Below are 13,291 nucleotides of genomic sequence, written 5' to 3'. Positions count from 1 at the left end.
TATTCTGGTGATTCCCAGTTAATAGAAAACACCATAAAGACCTTTTGGCCAATGGTCATTACACAAGAAGATATTAGTTCTTTGCTTCCCAATACCATAAAATTCACAAGAAAAAGGGACACAAATTTAAAAGGCCTTTTTGAACAAACTCCATACTCTAGGCTTACACATTCAACAATTATACCTTGTAAGAAATTAGGTACCCACAGTTGTGGGAGATGTCACCAATGCTCTTACATTTGGCAGAAAGAACAGGTGTTTATACCCTCTAGGAAACTCACTATAAAAGCAACTGATCATTTTTCCTGTACATCAACAGGTATGGTTTACTTAGGAGTATGTCAGACCTGTCAAGCCTTTTATGTGGGCAAAACTGAGAGAACGCTTAAACGCAGAATTTATGAACACCTGTACGACGTTGAAAAGAAAAAAGATACTAATGCATTTTTTAAGCATTCTCTCAGCTGCCCACATATGTTGTTAAAATTCTTTGTTTTAGAAAAAGTGCCGCAAGATTTAAGAGGGGGGGACTGGGAAGCCAGATTGGCAAGTAGAGAGCTTATTTGGCAATTGAAGCTGGATGCCACCAGGCATCCAGGGTTGAACGAAAGTATTAGTTTATCCAGTATCCTAAAAATTAAGAGGAATGTTCTTTAATTAATTCATTATAGGGTGATGTTTTTATAATTACAAGATATTATCAATACTGATTTTTATATTTATTATATTTTTTATAGGTATTAACAACATTTTAAGCATTGTGAACTAGAATACATATACACATATTTTTTGTATTTATTTTTTACACACTTTTTAGCATGTTTTCATATTATTAAGGGAACTATGTACTTTATTATTTATATATGTACATTTCAGTCCAGCAGAGAGTGTTATTTATCAGTTAACAAAGCTCAACGAATGTTGTTACTTAGTATTGAAACATTTAAGTATTGTTAGATTTTTTATGGGTAGGGCTAATTCAGCTCAACAAGTAATAACAAATAATAATTATTTTATTTTATAATGTTATTCAAAGTGGCAATTAATCTAGTATTCATTTAACTGTAACTAGTGTTTGTTTTTAAAAAAGCAAGTTTGAAATTTGTTAGATGTTGCTAACACATCACTATAGCTTTTAGCAGTTAATTGATTCTGCATCTAATTGTATTAATTCAAGTTTTAATTGTTTCAGCTTACACTATTTAAGCATGTCACAGGTCTGTTCACATTTGTACTTGAAAAAGCCCGGTAAGACCTGGCGAAAGCGCTTGTGTTGATTTCTGCGTGAAACTCTTGTTTTGTTCGTTGACATTAAACTATTTAACTGGATTTCAATATTTTGACCTTGATTTTCCGGGAAGGAAGAGGTATTTTTTCCTGTTCAACAATTGGATTTATTAGTGCATAATTTCCTTAGCTACCAAACGAGATCTGGGTAGTTTTCGCCTTGCATCATGGGATATAGGGTTGCCTCGAGTTGGTAAAATTAGCTCTCGAGCTTTAGTAAGTGGCCGAGTCGGAGCCGAGGATCGGCTCCGAACCCATCCAGCAAGAAAGAAGGCGAGAGAAGACAACTAACATGGAACGTTATGGTAGGTACATAACTTCTTATTTTGAGGCTGTGGCTAAAATATCATGTAAGTAATGCAAGCAGAATTTTGGAAATTAAGAAAGCTTAACCCCAAGTATTCCGAATAGCATTTGTTAGTCAACTTGTAGACTCTAAGTCAAACTTATATGCAAAAAAAGGCTAATAATAATAAATCATCACCTAAGTAAGTTTCTTTGCCTGGAACCAAGAAAAAGTTGTCATTCCAAACAGTTTGTTTTAAATGCTGTAGAAAAGAACATATCCCACAAGCCACAGACGCTAAGAAAAAAGGCCATTTCCACACCAAATTAACTATTCCATTATATAGTTCTTTCTTTTTGCCCCATGGGTAACCAAACTTGTTGTGTTCCAGAGGTTGATGGACAAAATTCTCAGTTCCCATTCCAGATGTGCTCCAGCCTACCTCAGTGGCACAATGTTTTCTTAAGCTTGGGAAAGCCCTCAACCCAAAGTTCAAGCTATTTTTAAATCATGTGCATTAGGCTGGTTTGGCATATAAGCTAGCTAAGTGCAAGTCAGAAGCCTGTTGTTTGGACTGTGTAACAGGCTGTATGCTGAAAAAAGCAGTGCACATTTGGTTCATGCCAACCATTACAAAACAATTTAAGTTTTTTTTGTGAGCCAGTTCGCAGGAAAAATTCCAAAATCTATCTGCGAGGAAAAGCACAAGGGTAAGTATGCACCCCAGCTGCTTGCTCCTGACTAAGTTGACTAAAGGTAAGGTTCCATTGAAGTTGAAATGGACAAATGAAATTGTGCAAGCCTTTAGGGAACTACAAAAAACATGCTGTGCTCTTACCCTATTCCATTAGCACATGATATAAAAAACAATTCTTAGCTCATACAGATTGCCCTTTGGTGGAGGCTTGTCTTAGGTTCTCAATGGGAAGAAGCACTCCATCTGCTTTATTACCGGAAAGCTTAGCAATGCCAAGAAACACTACTCGGCTATACAGTATGAGTGTTTAGCCATTTATTGGGCCCTTACAACCCTTAAAATACTGCCAGTTGGGAGTAAAGTTTTACTTAGAGACGCACACCACTTTAGTGGCTATACTAACAAAAGGATATCATCCTGAAGTTGACCCTGTGGGCACTCATATTCTTACTCTTCAATTTTAAGATCATGCTTCAGCCACTCTGTGCATATAGACTGCCCTGACCTTACAGCTCATCTGCTTGGACTCGCACTGATGGCTTCACAGTTGGGAGGGGATCGTGTGGCATAGTGGGGGCTGCAGATCAATGCCCCTTTAAGGGAGCAAAGCAGAGGCAGGCAGTTTAGAACTGAGCAGGAACTTCTGGAGAGAGAGAGAGAGAGTTGTAAGCAGGCCTTTTACATCCCAGTATTCTGCTACTCAGGAGAAATGTGATGGTTGGGTCTGAAGAAGGTCCTGGTGAAAACGTTGAAGTATTTTTGTTTTGCACTTCTTCCAGTTTATCCCTGCCTGTATGGAAGTGAACACAGAAACTACTTAGAATTAACTCTGTCTTTGTAGTCAGTGTAATTATTTTGTTTGCTTTTGGCTTGCTGTTTTGCCACAGCCCTATGTGCAAGGGGAATCCTGCATCTCTATTTACAAATCTTGGTGTTTAAAGGAGAATCACATCTGTATCTATTAACGTGTGGCATTGGAGCTCAGTTGCATTTGCCAAAAAAGTTTGGCTAGTTTGCTGTTTTTTATTCATTCACCATGTAAATAAAGTGACATTTAAACAACTGACTTTAGCATTTATTCTTTTTTACAATATATTGAGATACACACACACACACACACACACACACACACACACACACACACACACACACACACACACACACACACACCAAGTGTGGCATTGGAGCTCAGCTGCATTTGCCAAAAAAGTTTGGCTAGTTTGCTGTTTTTTATTCATTCACCATGTAAATAAACTGACATTTAAACAACTGACTTTAGCATTTATTCTTTGTTACAATATATTGAGATAACACACACACCAAGTGTGGCATTGGAGCTCACTTGCATTTGCCAAAAAAAGTTTGGTTAGTTTGCTGTTTTTTATTCATTCACCATGTAAATAAACTGACATTTAAACAACTGACTTTAGCATTTGTTCTTTTTTTTACAATATATTGAGATACACACACACCTGTCCATCCATCCAAGATAAAGATTTTAAGGTCAGTCATATAAACGTAAGTACAACTCAATAGGCTGCGGCGGTGCAGCGGTTAGCGTTGTCGCCTCACAGCAAGAGGTTCTCCCCTTCAATTCTTGTCTGGAGCGCCTTCTGTGTTTAGTCTGCATGTTCTCCCCTCAGTTGAGTGACGTTTAAAGACATGCAGGTAGGTGCGTGCGTGAATGGGTGTGCCTTCTTTGAAGGCTGGGCATTGAGCTGGCAACTCTGTACCGTAAAAATCCACTGCCAATCATTAGCGTGACCCCTAACCGAGAAAAGCCAAAAGACACAAACAAACTCAATAAAATTAGGGAAGGTAGACATGACAGATAAAAATCTGTATGTAGTACAGCAAAAACATTCCTCGCATAAGGATGGGCCTGTCCCTTATTCAGAGGAGAGGGGTGATGATAGGAAATGAGAAAAATGAAATGTTTGCTAAAAATTTTGTGTAAGTGCTTACTGAATAACTAATGAAGTTGCAAAAGCAAAATATGTATAATAAAAGAGGTATGTTCTATGTAAAAAATTAAAACATTTTGAAAGTGTATTAAGTGCATATGTCATTTTCTGTGAGTGGAAAGATCATGTTATGTATAATTGGTGAATAGATGTACATAATTTTGTAATTTATTTATTGGCATTTGTTTACCGGAATTGTTCACTGGACAAGGCAGAGCCCATTTTCAGTGGAGGCCCGGGGAGGAAAGCTCCACAAGAAACACATTTAGAATATATAAAGCAAAAAGGGTAAACTTATTACAAAGTAGCACATTTAGAATATGTAAAGCACACAGGATAAACTTAGTGCAAATTAATTCAAATACAGTTTGACACTGTAGTATGGGTAAACATTATATCAGATGCTTAGCAAACATATTATAGCAGAGGTTATAAGCTTCAAGTACATTAAGAGAGTAATAGCAGCCAAGATATAGGAGTTAAGAGGAAAGTGGGGAAGATATAAGAAGGCAAGGGGAAGGAAATTAATAGTATTAAAGTAAGGGTATAAGAGTTAGAGTAGGAAAGAACTCGAGATATATGACTGGGGAGAAGCTGCTAATAGTAAAGGGTAAAGAGTGTGTGTGTAGTAAGGTAGTATACTTGAAATGAACAGAGTGTAGAATGTGAGTTATGGTAGAAGATTATGGGAATAGTAGGAGGGTGCTTTTTCATATAAAATAGGTTCATAGGTTGGTACTAGGCTATCAGCCCTAGGGCCTATACAAGCCTAGTCATAACAATTCCCTGGCTATTTCTTCCCACATTATTTACTTTCATGGACCCCTGTCTAGCAGGGCGACTGACGTGATCCCTGGGGTGAATTTCCTTTCTCCCATCCAATCGTCAAGGTTCCTCTTGAAGAGGTCCAAAGAGGCACTCTGCTTGACATGTATGAGCAATCTATTCCAGAGTCTGGGGAGTCTCTGGGTCAGGAACCTATCCCTCCAGCATGTTTTGTTTATTGTGATGACAAGGTTTAGATCCCTGGAGCGTGTAGCTTTGAGGGATTGGGATTTCTTTAAGTGTAGATGTCCAACAGCTCTGGGTTTGACATGGCCTTATATGTTAAGCAGAGATCGCCTGAGCAGACGATATGTGACAGAGTATAGGTGGAGTTTTTAAGGCGGTCAGCGAGGGCATCTGCTTTAGGCCTGTGATTCTTTTAGTGAGGTATTTCTGAGGCCTTTCCAGTTGTTGCAGATGTCTTGAGAGGTACATACCAAATGGGGCGTTGTATTCTGTAATGGGTCTAATGAGGGATGAGTACAGTGGGACAATGACCTCCTTTTTCTGGATGAAAAGCCCTTCGTGATGAGGTGTGCCACATAGAAGGATTTCCTGACTGTTGTGGCGATGTGGTTATCGAAGGTGAGACCACTGTCCACCTGTGTCCCTAAGTCTCTTATCACACTTTCTGTGTTTAGTGTACTGCCACCTATATGGTAATTCATGGATACATGTTTTTTCCCAAAGGAGATAACAATACATTTCTTGGCATTGAGCTTGAACCCATGGCTCTGGCACCAAGCATCTGTTTCTGTAAGGCCCTTTTGTAGAGTATCCACATCATTTGGGATTCAATAATGGCTCCCAGTTTGCAGTCATCTGCAAACTTTGTTAGCCAGAGTCCCTTAGTGTTGACCTGTACTTCAGAGAAGTAGATGCCAAACAAGAGCGGCCCCAGGACTGAACCCTGAGGTACTCCACTTGTCACTTGTCTGGAGCTGGATTTGGAGTCAGCTACTTTTACAGTGAGGGTTCTATCAGTAAGCCATTTAGCAACCCATTGGGTGACATAGGGATTAATGCCCAACTTAGTAAGTTTATCTATGATTCCAGAGTGGGGGATGGTGTCAAAGGCCATGGCAAGGTCTAGATAGGCTGTGTGGACCACCTTACCCTTGTCCATGGCTCTGGAGACTGATTCAAAAAAGTCAATCAGGTTCAGGAGACAAGATCGCCCTTCACAAACCCAAACTGGGTGGGGTCCAGTGTTTGAAGGTTGCCAATGTCTTTGTTTATAAGTTCCATGATAATACGCTCCATGGCCTTGCAGATAAGGCTTGTCAGACTGATGGGACGGTAGTTTCTGGGATCCAAGGTGGATCCCCCCTTGTGGATTGGGATAACTGTAGCTCTACGCCACTCAGTGGGCACGAAACCTGAGGTGAGGCTATGATTAAACATGACACTTAGGTGAGGTGCCAGTTCATATTGTAGTTCATGTAGTACACAGCCCGGGATGTCATCTGGTCCTATGGATGCTGTATTCTTGGCTTTAGAGAGTGCGTTTTGTACCTGTGTGGCCGTTATTATTGGAATTTGGCAATCTTCCGGTATTGAGATGGGCCATTTAGGGGGTGAGAGGGGGGTGAAGTTGGCACTGAATCGATCTGCCAGGATATTGGCAGTATCCTTTGTATCAGTATATTTAATGCCATTCTGTTTTAGCTCAGAGCAGATCTGAGCATTGCCATTTAGATTCTTGACATAGTTATAGAATGCTTTGTGGTTGTCTTTGGAATCTTTGGCAATTTTATTTTCGTAACTAGCTTTGGAGGATTTTATGAGGCATCTTAGTTTCTTACTGAGGCTAGTAAGGGAGTTTTTTTGCATCCTGGGATTTTCCTCTTTTCTGCAAAAGTTTCTTCCTTTTGTTGTAAAGTTTGTTTATGGCAGGGGACCACCAGATTGGCTTCCTTTTTTTGGATGAGAGCATTTTGGTTCTATTTGGGATGGCACGATTCATGCATGAGTGGATGTGCTCGTACAGTGCCTTAGTGTAGGATTCAGCAGTTGAACTTTCAGTTCCCGCCTGCATGGGTGTTATGAAGTTTGTCACTTCTGACTTGAGTAGCATGAAGTTGGCTTTGGAGAAGTTTTTTATGGTGGTTTCTTTACTGGGGGGGTGGGGGTGGGATGTGGATGTTAAGGTTGATTAGCTTATGGTCAGACCTGACTAACGAGGGGGTGACCATAGGTATGGAGCATTGATTTCCCATGTTGGTAATGACCAGGTCTAGGATATTGGAGCCCCTGGTGGGACTATGGATTAGTTGATCCAGGGCATTGGAATTTATGAATTCCAAGAACCGTTGCGCAAAGGTGTTGCAGTTAAAATCACCCAGTATTAGGGTGTTTGGTTCTATCTTAATATTTTCCAGTATATTTAGAAAGGTGTAGTGAGAATCTTGGGGTATGGTGGAGGATCTGTAGCAAGCTACAATTTGGATTGCAGTCTTGCCTAGTGTTGGTTGCACTTGGAGAATTTCAGACACATTGTGTTGGCCAACTAGCCTGGTGGTGTGAATATCCTTGGTGAATATTGACACTCCTCCACCTTTAGTGTTTCGGTCCTGGTTTGGTGGCCGAAAAGTGTGGTAAGAGTTGTAGCCTGGTATTGCAGGAGTGCTCTCTGGAGCCTTGAACCAGGTCTCAGTTACTGCACAGATATCGATGTTCTCCATTTTTAGGAGTGCCTCGAGAGAGAGTGCATTTTGAGGTTTAGACTTCTAGCATTGAGTAGCATTACCTTCAGATTTTGCATGCTTGTACCTGTTACGGTGGTGGTTTTGTCATTTGAAGTTTGCCTAAAAAAGGCACTATAGGGGTGGCAAGAGCCTTAGCCAGTAACCTGAATCCCAGGGGCGACAGGTGCAGACCATCTCTGGCAAAGCATCGTGGTCTGTCAATCATGTCATCCCAGGCAGACAGATACTGGATCCCCTTTGAATGACACCATAAGCTTAGCCAATTGTTGAAGTCAATCATTTTATCCTTATATTGTGGTATCATTCTGGGCGAAGGCAGGATGCTACTCAGGGCTAGGGTCATACCTACCTGGGCCACATGATCTGAGAGCTCTTCCATGTCTCTTTTCTTGTAGTCCAGGGAGGTACGTCTCAAGTCATTCACTCCAACATGGACAATGACAGAGTCATATTTGTACTTGTTGTGGAGTGACTTGAGTGCATGCGTTATGTGGCGGATCCTGGCACCCGACAGGCAGCTGACTGTAATTTTCTCCTTATTCAACCTGGTGAGAGGGACATCAGTGTGCCGGACTATAGAGTCACCTATGACTAAAGTGTTAGGTACATTGTCTTGCCTTAGGGGCTGTTGCTGGGTGGCACACTGGTGTTGTGAACTATGTGACACATTGGTTGTGATTGGTGTTTGTTTGCGTTTCAGCTTCAGAGGTCTTTGTTGCTTGGGCAGGTTACAGTTAAGGGCTTCTGCATATGTGGATTTAGTGTTGCTATATGTGGGTGTTGGTGGTGCGGGTTTAGAAGGGCTATGTGTTGCTTGAGATGTAGTGTGGGTGTTAACCTTCTCCTCTTGACTGTTTAGCACAATCTTGGGTGGAGAGAGCTTTGCTTCCATTTTGGCTATGTAAGTGCATCTCTCACAGGTTGTAGTGTTGGGTGGTAGGAGGAGAGGGTTGTCTGTGTACATGAGGCAATTGCTGCATTGCCCCAGTATGCCCAGATTCACCAGGTGGACAGGAGAAATCACCGAAGCTGACCCTTGGACATGCTTGGATTGGCTTTTTTTTTTTTCTTTGTAAAGTATAGGAGCTGTTTCCTTAGCAAGGTACTTTGCAATTATAGGCTGTTTAGTGCCTACTATTAATTTCTCCTTGTTAACAAGGAGAGTTCAGTGTTTGTATGAGTTTAAGGCTTCCTAGTGCTTTCCAGCAGGTATTAGAGAAAGTGCTAGTCACAGGGATGCTTAAAGGTAAGATTGAAAAGAATGTACTCTGCAGTGTGCACTAGAGAAGTTAGATGTGAAAGTAGGTAACTTGAGTTTTACCTGTTTAAAAAGTTAAGGTTTAGTGGAGAGTTACTATTTTTAAAACAGCAAGATGGATTGAAAAGGGGTGGTCACTTTTGTATTTTGGTACTATGAAATACTGTAGGTTGGCCAATAAATTTAAATAATTGAAGGGGTGGGATTGATTGAATGTTTGATTTAATTTGATTTGGCTTTTCACTAGTACCTGCTTCTGTGGGAATTTGTTACTGCTTGGAATTTTTTGTAATCTTAGACCCATTGTTTTAGGCTGCTGATATTATAGTTTCATAGTTACATAGTTTAGTACTAGGCTATCTGCCCTGGGGTATTTATAAGCCTAGTCATAGTGATGTGGCTTTCGCCACCCCATGTAATGGTACAAAAGTGTACAGAATAGATTTAGAATACTGTGCCTCTGTCTAGTAGTGACACAGAGATGACCCCCGGGGTAAACCTACGATCTCCCATCCACTCGTCAAGATTTCTCTTGAAGAGAGTCAGTGAGGGGCTCTGCCTATCATGAACTGGGATTCTGTTCCAGAGTGTGGGAAGCCTCTGAGTTATGAATCTGTCCCTCCAGCATGTCCTATTCATGCTGAGGTTTAAATCTTTAGCTCTCGTGGTTCTGATGGATTTGGATTTTTTGAGGTGGAGCATGTCCATCAATTCCTGATTGGACATGGCCTTGTACGTCAGGCACAGATCACCTTTGAGTAGGCGGTATGCTACTGAATAGAGCTGGAGTTTCTTTAGTCTGGCAGCATATGACATATGTTGGAGACCCTTGATCCTCTTGGTGAGGTACTTTTGGGGTCTCTCCAGCTGTTGCAAGTGCCGGGTGAGGTACATACCAAATGGGGCATTATACTCAATCATGGGCCTGATAAGGGAGGAGTATAGGGGTACAATGACATCCTTTGATCTGAATGTGAATCCCTTCATGATAAGGTGGGCAAGGTAGAAAGTCTTTCTAACCACTTTGGCAACGTGGGTGTCAAATGAGAGGTCACTATCGACTTGGGTCCCCAGGTCTCTGATTACTTTTTCCGTACTCAGTGGGTTACTGTCTATGTGATAATTTGTGGGTACTTTGTTTTTCCCAAAGGGGATGACTATACATTTTTTGGCATTTAGTTTAAGGCCATGACTCCGGCACCAGTTGTCCGTTTCAGTGAGGCCTTTCTGTAGGATGTATGTGTCAGCTGGTGTATCAACTATGGCGCCTAGTTTGCAGTCATCTGCGAACTTTGTCAGCCAAAACCCTCCCATGTTTGCTTTCACATCTGAGAAATAAATGCCGAACAAAAGGGGTCCCAGGACAGAGCCCTGTGGGACACCACTTGTGAATGGCTTTGAGTCCGACATGGCTCCAGCGATTTTGACTTTATGGGTTCTATCCTTTAGCCAGTTTGCAACCCATCTTGTGACATATGGATTTACATTTAAGCTGTTGATCTTGTCTATGATGCCTGAGTAGGGTATTGTGTCGAAGGCTTTAGCCAAGTCCAGGTAGGCTGTATGGACTGCTTTGCCCTCGTCAATGGCTCTAGTGACTGTTTCGAAAAAGTCAACCAGGTTCAAAAGGCAGGATCTGCCCTTTACAAAGCCGAACTGGGTGGGATCAAGTGTCTGTAGGTCCCCAATGTCTCTGTTTATGAGTTCCATAATGATTCTTTCCATAGCTTTGCAGACCAGGCTGGTTAAGCTTATGGGGTGGTAGTTACCTGGGTCTGTAGAGGTGCCTCCTTTGTGGAGTGGGACCACTGTTGCTGTACGCCAGTGTTCAGGTACATATCCTATAGTAAGGCTAAGGTTAAGTAGCATTTTTATGTGTGGGTTTAGCTCCTCTTGGAGTTCACGTAGCATGCAACCCGGGATACCGTCAGGTCCCATTGATGCTGTGTTTTTAGCTTTGCTGAGGGCGGTTCTCACCTGGACATCGGAGATGACAGGGAGGTTATATTCAGCTGGGATAAGTATTTCTTCTTTTGGGGGTGAGGGAGGGGAGAAATTTGCACTGAACCTGTCTGCCAGAATGTTAGCAATATCTCTGTGGGTTCAGTGTATTTGTTGTCATTGTGAACTAACTCTGAGCATATCTGAGGGTTTCCGCCCAGGTTTCTAACATAGCAGAAGGCGGCCTTGTGGTTATCTTTAGTGTCCATAGCGATTTTTCTCTCAAAGTTGGCCTTGGATGTTTTTGTGAGAGAACGTAGCTTTCTACTAGTGCTGATCAGAGATGCCTTCTCTTTATGGGATTTTGCTCTGTCGTGCAGTAGCTTCCTTCTTTTGTTATACAATTTGTTTATGGCTGGGGTCCACCAGACAGGACGCCTGCCCTTGGTGGAGAGGGTCTTGGTTTTATTTGGGATTGCATGATCCATGCATTCTTGGAGATGTCCGTAGAAAGCATTTGTGAAGGATTCAGCATTGTGGGATGTGCTTTCCACTGGCCCAGTGGGCTTAAAGGATACCATCTCAGTCTTAAGAAGTGTAAAGTTGGCTTTTGAGAAGTTTTTCACTGTAGTCTTTTGTGTTGGGGGTGGAGGTGGGATATGTATATCCAGGGTGATTAGTTTGTGGTCAGATCTCACTAGTGAGGGGTATACTTCCGGTGTGGAGCACTTTGTCCCCATGTTTGTGATGATCAGGTCTAGTATATTATCTCCCCTTGTGGGAGATGTGACTAGTTGTTCCATTGCATTTGAATTTATGAATTCCAGGAACCTTTGGGCTAGGGTGTTAGGGATAGAATAATGCACCCAGTCTATGTTAGGGTAGTTGAAGTCTCCCAATATGATGGTGTTTGGTGAGACATTCATATCCTCCAATGTCTTCAGGAAGGCTGAATGGGGTCCCTGAGATTGGGAGGGTGGTCTGTAACATGCTACCAGTTGTATAGCAGTTTTGCCTATGGTTAGTTGCACCTGGATGGTCTCTGATGTGTTGCCACTAACCTGGAGATGTGGGTGTCCTTGATGAATATGGACACTCCCCCTCCCTTTTTGGTTTGGCCCGAGTTTTGGGGCCGAAAAGTATGATACGAGGTATAGCCTGGTAGTGCTGGGGTGCTCTCAGGAGCCTTGAACCAGGTTTCAGTTACTGCACAGACATCGATGTTCTCAATACTGAGGAGTGCTTCGAGAGCCTGCATCTTGAGATTTAGACTTCTGGCATTGAGCAGCATTACCCTTAATTATTTTCCATTTTTGTTTTCTAAGGAGGTGGGTTTGTCTTTTGAGCCTTGCCTAAAAAAGACACTATGGGGGTGGCAAGAGCCTTAGCCAATATCCGGAAGCCCAGTGGTGACAGGTGCAAGCCGTCCTCATGAAGCAGCGTGGCTTGTCCAGCATATCATCCCAAGCAGACAGACATTGGATCCCCCTAGAATGACACCAGTAATTGAGACAATTATTAAAGCTGATCATCTTGTCTTTTTATTGTGGCATTATTCTTGGTGAGGGCAATATGCTGCTCAGGGTCAGGGTCATAACAGCCTGGGCTACATAATCAGAGAGCTCCTCTATGTCTCTTTTCATGTAGTCCAGGGAGGTACGTCTCGGGTCATTCACGCCGGCATGGACAATGACGGAGTCATATTTGTACTTGCTTTGGAGTGACCTGAGTGTGTGTGTTATGTGGCGGATCCTAGATCCCGATAGGCAGCTCACCGTTACCCTCTCCTTGTTCAGCCTGGTAAGCAGAACGTCAGTGTGTCTGACTATAGAGTCACCTATTACTAGTGTATCAGGCATGGTGTTTGGCCTTAAGGGCTGTGATTGTTTGACACACTGATTTATAGAAGTATGTGTTGCTTGTGTTATGTTTTGAGGTGGTGGATTTTTGGGTGTCTGCTTTGGGGAGCCTCTGTTGTTTTGGTAAGTTTAACAAGTAAACTATTTCAGAATAAGTCGATCCCTGAGGGGATTTTCTTTATGGAGAACTAATTAGAACATTGTGAATGGGATGCTGCACCATCTAGTGACTGATTTTGGAGTTTGCCTGAAGTCTCAAAGGTATGCATTTACATGTCCTTCGAGTGTTGATGTCCTTCATTAGTTTGCATTGCTTGATTTTCAGCAATGTGCTTACTCAGTGGTTGTAGCAAACTGAAGACTGTAGGTTGTAGGAGTGCTGTCCTTATGCAGTACATGCCATCAAGATGTGTGATGGCAGTGGGTATATGTTCCCTGCATGCTTCAGAAAGGAATAACCAAATTG

General features: G+C 42.1%; 1 protein-coding gene across 2 annotated transcripts in view; it reads left to right on the top strand.

Moving 5' to 3' along the window:
- COG7 (component of oligomeric golgi complex 7) overlaps nt 1–13,291 on the top strand; it is a 4,201,489-nt gene that overhangs the window by 3,072,106 nt on the left and 1,116,092 nt on the right. The window lies entirely within an intron of this gene.

Source organism: Protopterus annectens, chromosome 12.part0 (assembly GCF_019279795.1).
Source record: "Protopterus annectens isolate FY-2018-M chromosome 12.part0, PAN1.0, whole genome shotgun sequence".
NCBI lineage: Eukaryota > Metazoa > Chordata > Ceratodontiformes > Protopteridae > Protopterus > Protopterus annectens.
The sequence above is the reverse complement of the archived record's forward strand: the minus strand, read 5'-3'. Positions and strand labels throughout refer to the sequence as shown.